The sequence below is a fragment of the Lithobates pipiens genome, unplaced genomic scaffold, assembly GCF_037356315.1.
Source record: "Lithobates pipiens isolate NorthernLeopardFrog02 unplaced genomic scaffold, aLitPip1_a1.2 Scaffold_3, whole genome shotgun sequence".
Lineage (NCBI taxonomy): Eukaryota > Metazoa > Chordata > Amphibia > Anura > Ranidae > Lithobates > Lithobates pipiens.
The window spans coordinates 65,534,100-65,553,856 of record NW_027507790.1 but is presented as its reverse complement, the minus strand read 5'-3'; the positions used below and the strand labels follow the sequence as shown (position 1 = coordinate 65,553,856).

At 44.0% G+C, this 19,757-nt stretch overlaps 1 protein-coding gene across 2 annotated transcripts in view; it reads left to right on the top strand.

Moving 5' to 3' along the window:
* The window catches only part of ADGRD1 (adhesion G protein-coupled receptor D1), an 843,751-nt gene that overhangs the window by 154,019 nt on the left and 669,975 nt on the right, over nucleotides 1-19,757 (top strand). The gene's annotated exons all lie outside the window — the stretch shown is intronic.

Here is a 19,757-nt window from a genome sequence, read left to right as displayed (position 1 = left end):
GGTGACCTGGAAGTGTAAAATTTCAAGAAGTAACTCTCAGGTTCAGGACCAAAGTACGAAAAAGCCACAGTGCTAACCAGAGTGGATTTAAATACTATTAAATTAACTAGAGCCATCATCTATGTGTAAGAATAGCACATATGAACTCAGAGGTTGTATATAGATTATATGGGATGGTAAGAGCAGACAATATTGTGTCTAATGCCCCGTAGACATGATCAGAAAGTCGGATTTGAGCTTTTGGTCAGAAATTCCAACCGTGTGTATGCTCCATTGTACTTTTGCTGGCAGAATTCCCGCCAGCAAAAGATTGAGAGCAAGTTCTCTATTTTCCCGTCTGAAAAATCGGAAATTCCATTCGTCTGTATGCAATTTTGACACGTGAAAACGGTGCATGCTCGGAAACAATTCAACGCATGCTCGGAAGCATTGAACTTAATTTTCTCAGCCCATCTTAGTGTTGTACATCACCACGCTCTTGATGGTCGAAAGTTCAGAGAACTTTTGTGTGAATGTGTGTATGCAAGGCAAGCTTGAGCGGAATTCCATCGGAAAAAACATCCAAGTTTTTTCTGACGGAAATTCTGTTCATGTGTACAGGGCATTAGTGGTCTAGAATTTCAAGGAATAAATCTCAAAATGCAGATGGTCAGATCCCAAGTGTGGTCATCGACTTTAGTGGCAGTGTGTGTGAAAGGTGATTAACTTACCAATATGTTTCCTAAATCATAGAAGGAAACTAACTGTACCACTTTATGGATAGCATTTTAAGCACAGATTCTGCATCTATACTTTGCTCTGACAATGTCCTGTGAGAAGTTAACTCAATGCCACAAAGCCACGGTACTAACTACTACACCACTATGCGTTTAAATCTTCTTAAGTTACCTTCAGGCGTCAGAGTTCATGCTTTCATTTATCTGCATATATTAGTATAAGTGCTATGATTTTATCATGCTGTCTTGCTTCAAATGATGCTTTAGAAACATAATCTTTTCCAAGTGACAGATAAGTACTTACTGTGCGGCATTTAAGAGTAACATCTTTAAATCATTTAGAAGGTAGAAATGTGAATTCCACTGGGTTCAGCTAGGAAGCACGTCAGTTCAGCATGCATTGACTTTAGCTATATTAAATCTGATAACATTTGTTAAGGAGAGTTTCCGCAGTATTCATTGCTTATGCCAATATTATTATTATTATTGTCAGATAAAAAGGGTAAACTGTTATGTTATTTACAGGCCATTCTAACAAAACCCACCCCTGGGGCATCCACTAAAGTGCAGAAAGTACTATTTTGGCATTTAAATACAGTTTTTTGTAAATTAACATAAAGTAAAAAAAAAAAAAACTCAACTAATTTCTATAGCAAAAATCTAAAACCAGGCAAGATTTTGGAGAACATTAAAATCCATCACTGAAGCCATTACTGTAAGCAGCCCATGAAAGCATGAAGGAATTTCAGAATATGAGTCACAGCAATTAGATCAATCACATCTCATGATAAAGAAGAATGACATTACTTGAATAGTAAACATTGCTGTATCTTCCACTTTAATATTTCTGCATCGCTCAATGCTGCCTGAATGATGTATTGTGGTCAGATATCAGGATTTAGTAGAGTAGTGTCAGTGACTAATGAGATATAATAATTGCTCGTCACCATTACACAACTTGGAGTTATGGCTTTCTGTACTTTTTTTTTCCCTTGGCCACAGCCTGCCTTCTCCTGGGTGATAATTCATAAGGATGCTTATTTCTGCAAAATGACACCTTGTTATGCCCCGTACACACGAGCGGACTTTTCGACATCCAAACTCCGACGGACTGAGTCCGGCGGACTATCCGATCGTATGTGGGCTGCAACGGACTTTAGCGAAGCTAAAGTCTGACGGACTTTAGAAATGAAGCATGCTTTAAATTTTCCCGACGGAACTCCGCCGGACCCGGTCCCCTTTGAAAAATCCGCTCGTGTGTGTGCTACTCCGACGGACTAAAACCGACGCTAGGGCAGCTATTGGCTACTGTCTAGGAACTTCCTACGTCGAATCCAGTCGTACGTCATCACGTTCGACTCCGTCGGAGTTTGGTGTGATGGTGTGTGGTCAAGTCCGTTCGGTCGAAAAGTCCGCCAGAACTCCGTCGGAACTCCGGCGGAACTCCGGCGGAACTCCTTTGGAGGTCTGTCAGACTTAATCCCTCTCGTGTGTACGGGGCATTAGGCTCCATGCACACTGAAGCTCAAAAAAGCTATTTCTGGACGCCAGATTGCTGGCAGAAAACGCTGGTTGAAAAACCTGCTTTTAACAGCGTTTTATACTAGCGTTAATGAGCGTTAATGAGCGTTTTACAGCGTTAGCGTTAATGGGCGTTTTTTATAAAAATACACAGAGGACACTCCAAAAATCCCACAATGCATTGAAAAATAGAATGCCGAACACTAATGAACGAGCGTTAATGAGCGTTAATGAGCGTTAATGAGCGTTTGTCGTTTTTTGCCGCTGAAAAACGGCACTTTGAACGCGAATTTCTGGCGTTCAGAAAAAAGCCCATAAACTCCACTGCTCATTAAAGCTGAAAAACGTCCATGTGTGCATGGACACATAGGCTAACATAGAGTGGAGTTTATGGGCTTTTACAAAAAACGCCCAAACGCCAATAAACTGCAGTTTATCAGCTTCAGTGTGCATGGAGCCTAAGGCTATTAGATATCTGTTTGGGCACTGTCAGTAGCAGGGGCATTGCTAGATCTACAAAAGAGGCTAGAGCCCATAGCAGCGAAATAAAGAAAGTCATACGCTTGGGCAGGCATACACATGTATATAATATACATGTGTGTGTGTGTGTGTGTGTGTGTGTGTGTATACAGGTATACAGTATATATATATATATATATATATATATATATATATATATATATATATATATATATATATATATATATATATATATATATTGTTACATATCTGAGTGCGGATCCCCCTTGTATCAGGGTCCCCAGAGAGCCCCCCCCTTACATCAGGATCCCCAGAGAGCCTCCCTTACATCAGGGTTCCCAGAGAGCCCCCTTACATCAAGGTCCCCAGAGAGCCTTCCAATACATCAGGGTCCCCATAGAGCCTCCCCATACATCAGGTTCCACAGAGAGCCCCCTTACATAAGGGTCCCCAGAGAGCCCCCCATACATCAGGGTCCCCAGAGAGCACCCTTACATCAGGGTCCCCAGAGAGCCTCCCAAACATCTGGGTCCCCAGAGAGCCTCCCAGACATCAGGGTCCCCAGAGAGCCGCCCATACATCAGGGTCCCCAGAGAGCCTCCCCATACATCAGGGTCCCCACAGAGCCTCCCATACATCAGGGTTCCCAGAGAGCCTCCCCATACATCGGGGTCCCCAGAGAGCCCCCCTTACATCAGAGTCCCCCAGATAGCCTCCCTTACATCAGGGTCTCCAGAGAGTCCCCTCCTACATCTGGGTCCCCAAAGAGCCCCCCTTACATCAGGGTCCCCAGAGAGCCTCCCTTACATCAGGGTCCCCAGAGAGCCCCTTACATCAAGGTCAATAGAGAGCCCCCCTTACATCAGGGTCCCCAGAGAGCCCCTTACATCAGGGTCAATAGAGAGCCCCCCTTACATCAGGGTCCCCAGAGAGCCTCCCCATACATCAGGGTCCCCAGAGAGCCTCCCTTACATCATGGTCCCCAGAGAGAGAGGGAGTGGATGAGAGGGGGGTGAGGGAGAATGAGAGAGAGGGGGTGGATGAGAGGGGATGAGAGAGAGAGGGGGAAAGAGAGACCCCTTAGCCCTGCCTGCAGTCCTTACTATCCTAGCCCCTGTCTGTGTGGGTAGGCCTGTGTGATCCACCTACCCGCTGCCCGTCCTCGGTCAGCCTGTTTTCTTCCATTCCATGACAGTCAGAGCGAGCTAGGAGAGGAGCTTGAAGAAGGAGTTCAGGCTCTGGGAGGTGCCCAGGCCTCCCCCTCCCTGTTTGATGCCGCTGCCCTGAACCCCACCGCCACCAGACCAGCGACGGGATGCTCCAGTCCAGGACCATGACAAGGGGCTGGGCTCAAATCTGTAGGCTCCACGAGCACTAGAGCAGAGGAGGAGGAAGTGGAATCCTCCCCTGCTTTGAATGCTGGGAAGGGAGGGAGTTTGGGACTTGATGTCACTGGTTGGTAGATGCTAGGAGGCTCTAGAAACCAGTAGCCAAGAGTAGAGTCAGGTGGAGTTGGGGGTGGAGCCAGAGCCATCGCTACCACGGCTCAGTAGCATTTCTGCAAGGAGTCAACGAAAACCCATGGGTACACCCACAGTGCCAGACTCTGAATCCTTATCTATCCACCCTAATGTCTCAGCCCAGTTGAGGTTACTGAATCTTTAATTGCTCCTTGTGTCTCCGTTGACGTCCTGCAGACATACAATTTATACTAGACCCAGCTGCCGCAGTTTAGGTGAACTACAGCCAACTTTTTCCCAGACATTCAGTAAAAAATGATCGAATGCTTAAATTCTGAGACACAAGAACCCACCAAGATTAGGGATTAAGCTCAGTTTCCTGAAGGGTCTGGTATGGATATTTAGGGGGAACCCCACGTCAATTTAAAAAATAAAATTGACCCAGGGTTCCCCTTAATATCCATACCAGACCCAAAGGGCCTGGTAATTGAATTTGGGGGAACCCCACGCTTTTTTTACATTTATTTTATTTATTTTTTTATCAATGACTTTCAATGAGTGTTTTCTGTATTACGGGAGCTGACAATTTATAATAGCCGCGAGTGATTTTAAAGGACTTTTTTTCCTGCAGAAATGACACTTTGTGCAGGGACAGTTCTAAGCATGGGAAACATGCGCCCCTTCACAGGCATACTATAGACACCCCCCAGGTACAAAATTTTAAGGAATATTACACTTTTATTGTTTCACTTTAATCATTATTAAAATCACTGCTCCTGAAAAAACTGCAGTTTTTAAAACTTTTTTTGCATTGATACATGTCCCCTAGGGCAGGACCCAGGTCCCCAGACACTTTTTAGGACAGTAACTTGCATATTAGACTTTAAAATTAGCACGTTAGATTTTGAACATTGGAGTTCCATATACTTTAATAGGGTTCTAAAGTTTACACGAAGTATGCTATATATTAGCTGCGTCGAATCTTCTTTATACATTCGACAGACACCATAAGCCTTCAAAGACATATTTTACCGTAATTCATGTAGATTTTCGGACGAATGCAATTTTTGAACGAAAAACAAAATAAATAAAAACTAATTTCGGGAGTAACTAAATAAATTTATTTTTCGGACGAAAACGAAATTCCAAAACGAAATATTTCACTCTGCACATGTCTACTATATACCAAGGACTGGAAAGATTTTTGATAATGGACAGAGAGGAATTACTGTCAGATAAGCCTAAAACCAAGAGAGCATGAAAATAATTTACAACTCTAGAAAAAGAGGAACGGGAAAACTTATTACATTTGTAACTACATTTTCCAAAAAATATCATCAAATAGTTATGCCTTGTACACACAGTCAGACATTCCGACCACAAAATCTGTTTAATTTTTTCTGACGGATTTTGTCCTAAACTGGTGTTGCATAGACACGGTCGGACAAAGTTGTCAGAAAATCCGATAGTTCGGAACATGGTGACGTTCGTTCGTTACGACGGGACTACGTTGAGGCTGGTAGCCAATAGCTTTGGTCTCGTAATTTGATCTGAGCATGCGTGGCACTTTGTCCGATCGGAATTCCCTGCAAACGAACGGAAAAAGTCTGATCGGATTTTTTTGTTGGAAAATTTGAGATCCTGCTCTCAAATTGTTTCGGTTGGAATTTCCGACGGAAAAATCCAATTGGGCCCACACACGATCGGATTTTCTGACAATATAATCCGATCGGACCTTTTCCATTGGAATTTCCGACCGTGTGTACAAGGCATAAGAATAATAAAAAAGAATCTGCCAATACTGTATACAGATAAATATTTAAATGGGATATTGCAAGCAGGTTGCCATTTTCTAGCCGACGTGCGCCCACACTAGGGACTGCACTATCACTTAGTCTTTTCTCATCTAAACAATGCCAATCCATCTGGCTCTCCTATCCTGTAAGTTATCCTTGTAATACAAAAACCTGTACTGTAACTTGTGTTTATTGGGAAAAATGTTTGTTGCCACAGCTGCAGATGAAGAGTTCATTATACAGCAATATTGTAACTGTGGCACAAACTATGCAATTTACCTGATCATCTTTATTTCATGCAGCCTCCAATATGTAGATTGTACCACACGTCCTTTGTGAGCCCGTATAGGGGAACATTATTGTGACACAAATAATTCAAATGCTAGAAATATTTGAATGCAAAACGTCACTTTAGAGAGTGCCATCAGGGCGATCTTTCCTCATTTCGCTTCAGAGGAATAGAACGATTGTCTCACTCGCCCAGAGGAGGTGACAGGGAGAGAAGGCTACTGGGGGGAGAAGCATGGTGGATTTTTAGATTAAAGACTAGATTTCCTCAGGGGTGAAACCTGAGGTGCGATCTGGACTTGCACTTACATTAGAATGCCTCTCCCCAAAGCCTCCTCTCTTTTTTCTTCCCTCTTTTCTTTTCTCTTTTCTTTTCTCTTTTCCACATACCTGGGTTATTATTTTCATCTTTTTTATTTAATGTTTTTTGAATTTTATGGTGTGTTTTCTTATGCACATGTGTACAGGTGTATGAATATATGCACGTGTGTGTGTACATGTGTATGTGTATTATCACCACAAGGTGTGTGAAATTTAGTGGCATACACATGGATCACCCTATATGTATTGCAGCTGATTCTCTATTTTCGATAATTGCCTGCAGGCAATCAAGACAATTAATAGGTGGAGCCTGTGATCTTTAGAGCTACTATTTATTTCAAAGTTTTATGTCTGTATTGTGGTTATAACTAAGGCCTTATAGGCTGAAACACCTCAACTGACTTTGTCTGCATTTGTCCACTGTGGCTTTTCAATAAAATGAAGGCATTTTAAGAGCAGCAACCAGAGGATGCTAGGACTGTGACATCATAATGGGTGGGGACATCATCCGGCGATGTCCCTATATAAGTCGCCGCACGCCGCGTGCCTGTCATTGTGACCAGAGACAGCGACGAGGCAACAGCTCAAGAAGAGAAGAAGAGAAGAAGAGAAGAGAAGAACAGAAGAACAGAAGGTGGCGGCGGCGGCGACAGAAGACCGGGCCACCGCTTGTAAAAGAGCTAGAAGAAGGCGCGGTGGCCCGGCAAGAAGAACCGAAGAGGGGGACAAGACCACCGAAGAGAGGGACAAGACCCCCGAAGTCGGAAGAAGAGGGCGGCGAAGAAGAAAGCCAGGCTCCTCCCCTAGTAGAAGATAGCGGAGGAGTCCGGCGAGAAGACCCCTGAAGATGGAAGAAGACCCCCGGAGCAGTGCAATAAACTATTTTAACCCTTGTGTGTTGTGTTTTTTTACATTTTTTTCACAGGTGAATGGGTAGGGGTACATTGTACCCCATACTCATTCACATAGGGTGGGGGGCCGGTATCCGGGGGCCCCCTTATTAAAGGGGGCTCACGGATTCCCATAAGCCCCCTGCCCACAGACCCCGACAACCAACGTCCAGAGTTGTCAGGAAGAGGCCCTTGTCCTCATCAACATGGGGACAAGGTGCTTTGGGGTGCACCCCCCCATGTTGAGGGCACGCGGCCTGCTACGGCTCAGGGGGGGGGCGTTCGCTCGTCCCCACCCCCTTTCCTGGCCGGTTGGGTCGCGTGCTTGGATAAGGGTCTGATATGGACCTGGGGGGGACACCCACACCGTTTTTTCGGCGTAGGAATTCCCCTTTAAGTCCATACCAGGTGACGGGGCCAGCGACGCCTCCTTCGCTGGCCCCGGCTACCTGGCGGACTAGCACACACACGGCTGTATTGTCCGCTGGACTAGCACACACACGGCCGTATTGTCCACTGAAATGCGAGTCTGGCAGACAGATTGATGTGCAAAATCTACTTTCTTAGTCCGCCGGATTTTTGGGTAAAGAAAATCTGCCGGAGCGCCGGACTTTTCCGCCGGATTGTTTGATTGTGTGGCTTTAGATGCCATTAAAGTTCATGGGTGTGTAGCTGTTAAAAAAAAAAAAAAAAGTTCATGGGTGTGTAAAGGCAGGCATCCTAATACTTTTGGTAATATAATGTATACTTGTATGCAGTGCATACTAGTACATTATGACTTAAACCTGCAGGAGAGTCCATTTTTTTTTCTTGTACAAAGACATTACTGTGTTTTGTCTAGAGTTGGGCTTTAATATAGTAAGTAGAGAAAATGACCTTTCATTGCTGAAATTCTTAACATGCGACTTCAGACTAGAGTTTGTTTATTTTTTAAGCAAAACTGTAATTTTCCTTTAGAAAGAACAAACTTAAAATTAAATTCCAGGTCTAACTTCCACGACATATTCTGGGTTGTGGTCCAAACATGTTAATTATGCCGGGATTTTATTACTATGCATAGCTGAATGATTAACTGTTACCCAGTACCCCGTGCGATTATGTTATCATTCCTTTTTTTTATTGCTTGTTCAGTAAATGAGAAGCTGAATAATCGTGGAATACATGCACATCCACTACCGAAAACAGTGATCCACACCGCGCATTTTCATTTAAATGATTTGATTTAATGGTTAATTGTCATTTTATCATTTGGAAAAAATAATGGATTATACAGTGTATACTACAGACGTTGGCTAAGGCCTAGTACACACCTATGCATTTTTAGTGTTTTTTGCATTTTGTAGATGTAGCGGATGACATTTTGGATAAAATGTCACACGCATGTAAATTTAGTTTTTGCCTCAGAACAATAGGGGTTCTGAGGGTTAATTGTGTAGGTAGGCCTTGACACCAGTCTGGCCAGGCTGTGTTTGGAAGTTCTGCCAGGTCATGTGAATGGTGAGGTGCACATGACAGGCCAGAACTAGGTCTGGTTGGATGTTTAGGTATCAGCCTTCTCGGAGCCAATCAGTGGGAGTGCCGGGGCCCGCGGAGGAGTCTGGGAAGGGGTACTCAAGGGGTGTGGGTCACGTGTTCGGGGAGCATAATTCGTGAGACCTGTGGGGTCTGGTCTGGTTCCAGGACCGGGGTAGCCCCGTGAGGGGTCCTGGTCACGGGGTTGTTCGACATCCCGCAACATGTTCCTGTTAATGGTCCCTGATAGACCTGCCTGGTCTGCGGTAGGGATCCATCTGTTCCCGAGTCTTGGACCCGGCTGGTCCGAGGTGCAGTAACTGAGGGAGGATTCAAAGTGTCCGGGTGTGCTCTCGGCTTGGAGGGACACCACAGCTCGTGGAAGTGACCGGGGGAGGACTCTTTGGAGGAGGGCCGGCAAGTGGCATCCTGGGAAGTGCCTGGTTACTGAGTTGGGAAGGACATTGACGAATTCACACTTTTCCAGTACCATTGAGGAGACGGGAAACGTTCCAGGTACGGAGGAAAAAGGTTCCTGTTCAAGTTTTGAGTCAACGTGCTGACTGCCATGATCTCTGGCTAGAGATATGTTCAGCCTTGAAGTACCCAGCTGCGAGTGGCTACTCTCTGGGTGGAAATAGAGACTTTGCTAGACCTGCAGTTCAAGGTGCCTGAGTTCTTCACCCGTGCCCTCTGTTCCCTAAGAGACTGTGTTATTGAAGTTGTTGCTGCAAAATAAAACCTTTTAAAGAAGACTTCACCTGTGTCAGTGTTCAAGTCATTGGGTATCAACCCTGGGAATCCCTAGATGTGGAAGAGCAGGCCAAGAGAAGGCAACTGGTAAGCCCAATAAGTCAAGGCCACCCTGCAACGGGTTATGGCCGCTACATAGATTTCCACTACAGTCCATTTACCATGGTTTCCTATGGAACACATTCTGTAGTGCAAATCTGCAAAATACAAAAAGCACTAAAAATGCATAGGTGTGAATCCAGCCTTCAAGTCAAATAAAACAAATTTAATCTACTGTAGAAGGAAAAAGCCACTATTGTTTGTGGGCTTTCAGATTATTTTTCGTTTGAAGAGAAAGAATTCATTCTAAAAAATAGAACATGACATTTTGTAGTAACAGCGTTGTTAAACATCATATTTTTCTCTTTTCTGGAATATATGATTGGCAATGGTTTCTGTGTACTCCAGTGTTTGGGATCTCTGCAAGTTGTCATGGCTTGACAGGGCAGGCTGTTGTCCAGTCTATATTTATAAATGTGTCTTCTTATTGTAACAGGGTGAAGTGGTTAAGTACAAACCCGTTTACTGTTTTTTATTTTGTTCGTTTTTTTTATACTCCTGCAAAACCAATAATTTCCTGAAAATCTCTGCTTGATATGTAATTCAGCTTTGTACACAAAAGTCTTTTAGGCTGGTGATCTACCCCACGTCTATTATTCTTCAGCTCAGGAAGGCTAACTTTACAGCATGGGGAATCCGTAATTTGTTTTTCCGACACTTCAATTACCTGCTTATCATTATTTCATTTTCTGGGGGCTGTACAACCTTCCTATCCATGTTCCCCGGTGTGTATATATGCTTGTATGCCTGCTCCGTGACAAATATAGATTACACTGGTGCAGCCACTTTTGCTTGTTTGCATTTTTTTTTCCCCGCTGATGAGATTGCAGATCTGAAGGAACATATGCTGCTGCCTTTAGTGGGCATATCACAGATCCCTAGTCCAAAAATGGAATGGTCGTGTGATCCGACTCTGAGCTACATGAAGTCATTCATCACCCATTTTATCAAACAAATTACATAAATAACCCTCTGTGTGCCAGAAAAACGCACTTGTATGACACGTGAGACACTGTTTCCTACTTATGAGATGATTAGTACATTATTTTTTTAGCTGTAGCGGAAGGTAAATAACATTTTATATCGACAGAAAATGCAATGGGTTTAATTAAGATGGATGAGTTATGATTACATTGCTACTTATTTTATCTTGTGATAACTTTCTCCTAAAAATGTTTCAAGCCGAGCTTCTGGCAAACCGCTAAATACACAGATAAAATAGGAAACAAGAGCTGTTTTACCTGCCAAAAGATTTATACTTTTGCCAACCCAGTCCTGAGTTTTTTTTGTTTTTTTTTAATTCTTAATTTTGGGCACATCAGGAACACAGACAGTTTAGATTTGATGCACATCATATTGAACTGGGAGTATAACATCAAGTACAAACCTTTTACCCATACCAGGGTGTTATTCACATTTGTCACATAATGTCAGTTCACTGGTCATGCTTACCTGCTGTTAACCCTTTAACGTTCTGCTCCACCGTTTGGTAGAGCACATTTTGAGTCACGCTAAGTCATTGAAAAATGTGGACTTTAAAGGGTTAAAGAACTCAGGCCATAAACTATGCTAATGAAGTGTCCATCATTTTCAGAAATAAACTCTAGAAAACAACTAGGGGTGAAGAGAGAATGCTAAAGCCTAGTACACACATTAAAAAAACAAAACTCATAGCTTAGGTCAGAACTCCTGCAATCTGATGTTAGTACAGCATTATCCCCTGATGTGCTATTGTGTTCTGACAGGGTCCATCCCCCCACCAGAACATTCCCCTGGCTGAGAGTGAAGACCAGGATCCGGTCACCAGGCCGTTTTCGGTAATGACCCTTTGGTAGAAGCTGGCCAAATGGCCAGCTTTTGTCGGACCACTATCCATACACACAGGCCGAAGGTCGACCGGGTACTTTAAATAGGGAGTATGAAGACAAATGGGTTAGAGGAAAAAAACTTTCTTAAAACAGAGGGTTGGCACAAAGTGGAAAAGTATTAGAGGAACTGCCAACCACAGGCCAGTACAGGGACCAGGTTTTTGGGTCACAGTACATTGCCGTGAAATCATACGCCACCAGCAATAATATGTCCAGTCAGAAGTCTGCATAGTTTTGTGCAATGAGGAGCAGGTGAAGCCTATCAATGAGAACCATGTTCCATGGAACTGCTCTTCATGGTTATCTTTTTCATTATTTTAGCTCTGTTATTATTGTTAAACCACAAATGAATGATGAGGGGTGCAGTTTGTATCCACAAGGCTGGAATGAAAAAGCAGCCTCATTAAGCAGAAGAGCAGTTAGGGAAAATTTATAGCACTTCAATGGGACCTTTAACATGATGTAGATATATAGTAAAAAGAAAACAGTCAGACTCTACTGGCACACGCAAATGCACAAGTGAACACAGTAAAGTTGCATAACGACCAATAGGTCATAAAAACATAGCCTACTGTATATACAATGATGAATGGGTACCAACTCAACCTATCACTTATAGTAACTTGTTTATTCTCAATGAATCTTTTAATATTATATGCATTCATTATCCATAAAAAGGATTGCCTGCGGATATAAGTCCTCATGGGTCAAAGAATTTTACATTTTGCTTCTTCAGGACTCATAGAGGAAGATTGTAGTGGTAACTTCAATTTACATCTATGTCTGATAATGGGGGAGCTCCCTGGGTTGCCACCAAGACATAAACAAGGCAGACAAAGGGAGGGTGATGGCATAAAATACAAGCAGATTTATCCAAAGAAATAAACTCCAACAATGACCCCAAAATGTACGATTGATCTAAAGGAAGGTGATTCTAGCACCAGAGACAAAATGGTGTCACCCTCTTGTTTAATGCCAGAAATATACAGACCCTATATGATAGATTAAGGTACGTCTCCTGGCTCAATTTTCAACATGATTTCAATGATATAAAACCAAGCAACTGGTATGTATCCACCAGTAGTCCAAACCCTGTGGCATAGATGGAAGGAAAAAAATCAACAATGAAATTCCACCATTACTCTCCTTTTAGTACTGCCAGAAAATGTGCCCAAAGTCCAGGATTCCTGGATGATGTAGGTAGTTATCAAGTTTTGCCACTAGATCTATGAATGTAAACTGAATTGAAGTCCCTGGTACTGTATGTAAGGTGGTATATATCCCTCTGGCGGTATGATGAGGGTCTTATATGGAAGGGATAGTAGATGAGGTGTGGGAGTTGCATCCCGACATAATTATTTTAAAAGTGGAGAGAGTTCTAGAGAGGCAATGTTGTTTGGTACAGTCCCTAAAAAGTGTTGAAACTGATATACAGACAAAGTATCAGTACTGAGTTTTACACAGCTCTGCGCCACAAAACAATTCTGTCTGGTAGGAGTGAAGACCTAATCTTACTCTATTGCAGTTCACAGGTCTTGTTTTCATCCCTTCCCTGTTACATGACAGTGTTAAAAGACTCAAAGGGCCTTCTCCTCTCCTGTCCTCATGTACCTCCTGCTCTGATTACCTGTGGCAGTGCTTATTTGAGTTGCTAGATAATGGTCACTTCAATCTGCCCTGCCTGCTCTATCTCTCATTGGTTACTTCACTGTTGCATTCTAATTGAAAACCATAAGCCCAGGGATCTGGGCTTGTGCTAGTCTTTGCTTCCTGGTTCCCTACCAGTCATGCCTAATTTGTTTCTGCCTGGCAAATTGTCTGGGATGCCCTTGTTGCCGACCTCTGCCTTTAACTTTTTTTTTGGTTGCTTCCAGTCTTGACCCTAAATTGATTACACTTGCCAGCTACCTGTGTTGACCTCAGACTCTTAATTGCCTGCTACCTGTCCTGGAAGTGTTTTATGGGTTATGATACTTGCTACAAGACATGTAGCTGGTAGCATAAGACTGCTACCAACCTCTGTACTCTGACACAGATGCACTTCACAGTAACCACAAACCTCCCCTAACAAGCTTAGACTACAGGTACCCTTCCCTGTTATCTTCGCTCAGTCCCAATGCTGTCTGGACAGGAATTACAGCAATGCATACTATGACCTTGGATCAACCAAGTACCTGTAGAACTGCATGCCCCAAAGGAGCAGGGGCTGCTAAGGGCTAAAGAAGCACTTGCCTACTATAGTTCCTGACACTGGGCTGAATTTCACAGGCAGTGAAAGGAGAAAGCTCAGCTCTCTCATAAAATGCTTATTGCAATGCAGCATAACTGATTGGCTCATTGTACCCCAGTCTGAGCTATGCTGAACAGGGTCTGCAAAAGGCTGATATCAAGCCAAACTCTGATACTTACACTGCTTACATTTAATGAAATGGCTGTATTAATGATTAAAGAGCTGCAAATAATTTATATACTTTATAACTGCCCAGAGTTCAGCTTTGTTTTACAAACATGAATATCAGCAAGATGTTTAATTTTTATTTTTCACATGAAGTGAACATAAATCTGTTGAAATTTATATTCTAAAATTATATTTTATGTTGTGAAATCTTAGTTTATCAGTGATAAATTAACAGCCCCTCGAATGGCTCTTTTTTCTGTTCTCCTTCATAGACATATATTGATTTTAACAGTTATCATCTCCCTGAAGCTGGTGTTATTTTAAAGGGTGGTAACTAGTTTGGTAATCTTTGTAAATTGACATTTATATTTCATCATAAGGGTCATTAACATAATACTGACTAGTGCAGAGGTAGGCAACCCCCAGCACGGGTGCCGCAAGCGGCACATGAAGCCTCTTTTGCCGGCACTCGACTCCCTCCCCATCAGCAGAACAGTGCAGGGAAGTGTTTGTGAGACACTAAAGCATTACAATTTTAGAATTCCTCATGCTGCGCCTTCACTGAGGGGGAGGCACTGTGCCCCCACACATTGTAAAAGATTGGAAACCTTTTTTGGTTCTCTAACTGTGCTGTAGCTGCGATCGTAAGCTTTTGTGTTTGGGAAAAGATTAGATGCATTTCTGCTGGAGTGGGGGGGGGGGGGGGGGGCTAGTCCCTGTTTCCAGGAGCAGGAGGACTGTCATTGGCCACTGCTAAAGCCAATTACAGTCTTGCGAGCCCCGTCCACCATCTAGAGGAAGATGACTTGCTTGGTTGCCAGTGCCAGCCTCAGAAAGATGGGATTTCACTTTGATTGAGAAAACCACAATCAGGTAAAAGTTCGTGGAATTACTGTTGAGCCTCTGGGAACTTTGTTGAAATTATTCCTGAACCTTTGCATCACATACTACTTTTCCTGTGGTGGAGAACGCTGCACTTTTTCTCAGCTGGGGGGCAACTTATGATCTTGCACACAGGCCCACTGCTTTCAGAAAATACCCTTGACCTGAGCTCATCATTGCGCATCTATTTCATATGCTTGTATGTGACATCACATAAATCACATACAAATACGTGGGCTGGATACAAGAGGCGGATCAGCAGGATGAGTGTGCCAGGACAGGTAGATGTGTCTCATCTCTGCTTCCTTTCACCACTCTGCATATCACACATATCATAGATGAGAAAAGGGTACAGTGGTGGAGCAGATGAGCAGGAGGGTACAACGGTGGGGAAAATGAGCAGGAGGGGTTCAGAGGTGAGATAGATGGGCAGGAGGGTACAGCAGTGGGGTAGATGTGCAGGGAGGTACAGTGGTGTAAGACATGAGAAGGGGCGTCAGCAGTGGGACAGAAGAGCAGGGGGTTCAGTGTTGGGCCAGATGAGCAGGGAGGGGTTCAGTGGTGGGCCAGATGAGCAGGGGGGGGGGGGTTAGTGTTGGGGCAGAGGAGAAGGGTTCAGTAGTGGGACAGAAAAACAGGAGGGTAGAGCAGTGGAACAGATGTGAAAGGAGGTGTATTTGTGGGACAGATGAGCAGGGGATTACTGTGGTGGGGCAGGAAAGCGGGGGGAACAGAGGTGGGGCAGACGAGCAGTGGGGTACAGAAGTCAGATACAGAGGTCAGATGTGCAGGATGTACAGTAGTGGAGCAGATGAGAAAGCGGGTTGCAGTGGTGGGGCAGATGAGAAGATGGTTCAGTGTTAGGACAGATGAGAAGGTGATTCAGTAGTGAGACAGAAGAGCATGGGGATATGGCAGTGGAGCAGATGTTCAGGGGAGGTACAGTGGTGGGGCAGATGAGAAAAGGGGGTACATTTATGGGCAGATGAGCAGGGGGTTTCAGTGATGGGACAGAAGAGCAAGGGGGTACAGTGGTGGGGCATATGCGCAGGATGTACAGTGGTGGGAGGGATGAGAAGGGGGTTCAGCGGTAGGACAGAAAAACAGGGGGGTACAGTGATTGGGCAGATGAGCAGGGGGTTACAGTGGTGGGACAGATGAGCAGGGGGTTACAGTGGTGGGACAGATGAGCAGGGTGGAGTCAGTGTTGGGGCAGATGAGAAAGGAGGCACATTGGTGGGACAGAAGAGCAGGTGGTTACAGCGGTGGGAGAGAGGGGCAGGGGGTACAGAGGTGGGGCAGATTGCAGAGGGGTGCAGATGAGAAAGGAGGTACATCGGTGGAACACATGAGCAGGGGGTTACAGTGGTGGGGCAGAAGAGCAGGGGGTACAGTGGTGGGGCAGATGAGAAATGGGGTACAGAGGTGGGGCATATGAGCAGATAAGTTCAGTGTTAGGACAGATGAGAAGATGGTTCAGCGGTGAGACAGAAGAGCATGGGGGTACGGCCATGCAGTAGATGTGCAGGGAGGTACAGTGGTGGGACAGATGAGAAAGGGGGGATATTGGTGGGGCAGGTGAGCAGGGGGTTACAGTGGTGGAAAAGAAGAGCAGGGTGGTACAGTGGCGTGACAGAAGAGCAGGGTGGTACAGTGGCGTGACAGAAGAGCAGGGTGGTACAGTGGTGGGGCAGATGTGCAGGGTAGTACAGTGGTGGGGCAGATGTGCAGGGGGTTACAGTGGTGGGGCAGATGAGCAGGGGGGTACAGTTGTAAGACAGATGAGCAGGGGGTACAGTGGTGGGGCAGATGTACAGGGGAGTACATGGGTGGGGCAGATGTGCAGGGGTACAGTGGTGAAACAGATTTGCAGGAGTGGCAGTGATCTGAGGTGTGAAGGTGCATGAATTGGGGCTCATCTGAGGAATGAGAGTGCAGGGTGGTAATTGCTCACTACTAAACAAGTTTACAGAATTTACTTTATAAAAAATCCTTTTCGTGATTGTGAGTGTGAAGTTTAAATTTTTTGTTATAAAATCGGCACGCTCAATTTCTTTGAAATTTTTTTTGCCACATTTGTGCTCAAAAGGTTGCCTACACCTGGACTAGTTTTATAATAGCACTAGTAGTAGTCGAATTCTATTGCATACAGAGCTTACTTAATAAATCATGTTGTGTAGCTTTGTGAATTGAGGATTAGGATATATGAGGTAGGCCAAATGTGGTATTAAGGAAATTACATCTAAACAAGAAAAATTAAGTATTATTAATTGAGCCCAAGGTCTCTGTTAAATTAGCTTAAAATTAATTAAAGGGTTATAGAGGAACTGCATTCCCTCTCTTTTGCAATTTTTTTTACCCTCTTGCCTTGAATGCTGGGCTGTCCACAAAAAACATACTCACCCACCTATTTAATTTAATCTGTCTGGTTTAAGCTGCTGCTCCATCTCAACACTCTTGGCCCTGTGCCACCATTTTCTCATGTAATGTTACCAGGAGACTGGCTGTCTCTCCCTGGTTCTTTGAACCAGCCCCCTGATGAGGCATGGCAGCGCATGCGTAGTGTGGCAATGAGTTCCCAGAAGCCTCCTGAGATGTGTGACAGTATCCTGTTTGGCTTCAGGCAGTGGGGGAATTTTTTTTTTATTCTCCATAAGAAAAGAAAGTAAGAAGTGGACTGAGACCCACAGAAAAGGCATTTAACCCCTCAAGATGTGAAACAGTAAATAATAGTGGAGAGTAAAGGTCTGCATTAACTGTGTTATGGCCTGCAGATAGGCAGAGAAAAGAGAGAGCTTTTACTGAAAATGACTATCAAAGTCACAAAGTTTGCAAGTGTGAAGATGAATTACAATGATAATGTTTTTGTGCAAACAAGCTCATTACTTTGGTATGAAGGTGTTATTAGCTTAGACAAAACATTTGTTGCTTAACACAAGCCTTTGTATTTACTTGTGGGATTCTGTATTTATTTTAAAGTTTCTAAATTGATAGTAGAGATGTAAATAAGATGCCTGCTTATGTGCTCACATAGCTTGTAGAGGAAACAAAAGCTTTGGATCCTGGACAGCTATGCAAACGTCTACAGGAACTAACGCTGTCCTTTGCCTTTCTGCTACTGGGCTTCACTATAAGCCCTTGTACACACGGTTGGAGATTCCGACAACCAAATCCGTCGGATTTTGTCAGACGGATTTTGTCCGAAACTGTTGCATACACACGCTCGGACAAAGTTGTCGGAAAATCCGACGTGATTACGTTATTTCGTTACGACGGGACTACGTTCACACTAGTAGCCAATAGCTTTGGTCTAGGAATTTGAACTGAGCATGCGTGGCACTTTGTCCGATTGGAATTCTCTACACATGATCGGAGTACGTCCGATCAGAGCATTTTGTCGGAAAATGTTACCAACAAGTTGGAAAACTTGGTCCGTCGGATACTCCAACAGAAACAGTCGGATGTAGACCGCACACAGTCGGAATATCCGACAAAACGGTCCGATCGGACACATTCCGTCTGAATCTCCGACCGCGTGTACAAGGGGTTAGACTTTAAAAATGATAGACAGACGCTTTGACTAGTAGCGAGGTGTGAAGGCAGAGATGGCAAGCCCAAGTTACTTCAGTTCCCAACATTTTTGTTTATTAGAGCATCCTGGGGGTTGGGCTCTCAGGGTGCTACAGAATCAGAGTATGTGAAAATAGATGCAAGTGTCTTCAGGTGCCTGCTAAACATCTGTGCTATTAGTTTTGCAAATTTAAACTGGTCAGGTTTTACATTAAGTTTTGCCAGCAATCCTTATTTCAAATCAAAGTGGCCTTGAATTTATGATTTTTTTTTTGTATATTTATTGTATATTTTCTTAAATGGTCATTTTACTATAACTGATGATTTTGTTTGTTGGTAGATGTTGATAGTTTAAATATATCTATCATGACTTTATTATGTATTAAACTTTTCTTTACAAGAAAGACAAAAGGGAGGGGGTCACTCATCTAAATATAGGCTGTTTAATAAAATGAATCAATTAAAATAATCAGATGCACTAACTGCATCAGCAGAGAAGTTGGCATATCTGTGTGTTGAAAAATCACAGTGCCCTAGCTCCTCTTTTGAGTTAAGCAGGCAATGGCTACCCTGTGTGCAGAGATCAACAGGTAAGCAGCTGGTGTTTCTGCAGTGTTGGGTGGGAAGACTGCCAGACTATAGCATGGAAGCAAGCTGCCTTCCTTCCATGGTCGAGTGGTTTCCTGGAGTTTTTGGCAATCTTCAGAAGTGGGGGTTTGGTTATTCCCTCTTTGGTTTGACAAAGAGGTTGAGCTTTTTGTTCCGAAACACATAACCATTACTCCAATGTCTTGACATCCTCGTGAAGTACTCCCAAAAATTGTGAAAAGCACCTGCTCAACTGCGGAAGGCAGCTTGTGTTCCACGCTATAGCCTGACAGTCTTCCCACCCAGCAGTCCAGCTTCCCACCAGCTGCTTACCTGCAAACATACCAGCTGCTTTCCTGACAATCAGTGAACACAGACCAGCTACTGCCTGCTGAACTCTGCACTAAGGAGCTAGGACACTGGGATTTCCCCACACTTATGCCACGTACACACGATCGGAATTCCGTCCAGAAAACAGACAGATGAGCCAGCCAAAAATTGATAGCATGTTCTCAATTTTCCTGATGGAAAAACTTTCTATGGGTAATTCCGATTGTGTGTATGCAATTCCGACACGCCAAAAATTAGGCATGCTCGGATTCAACGAGACAGAAG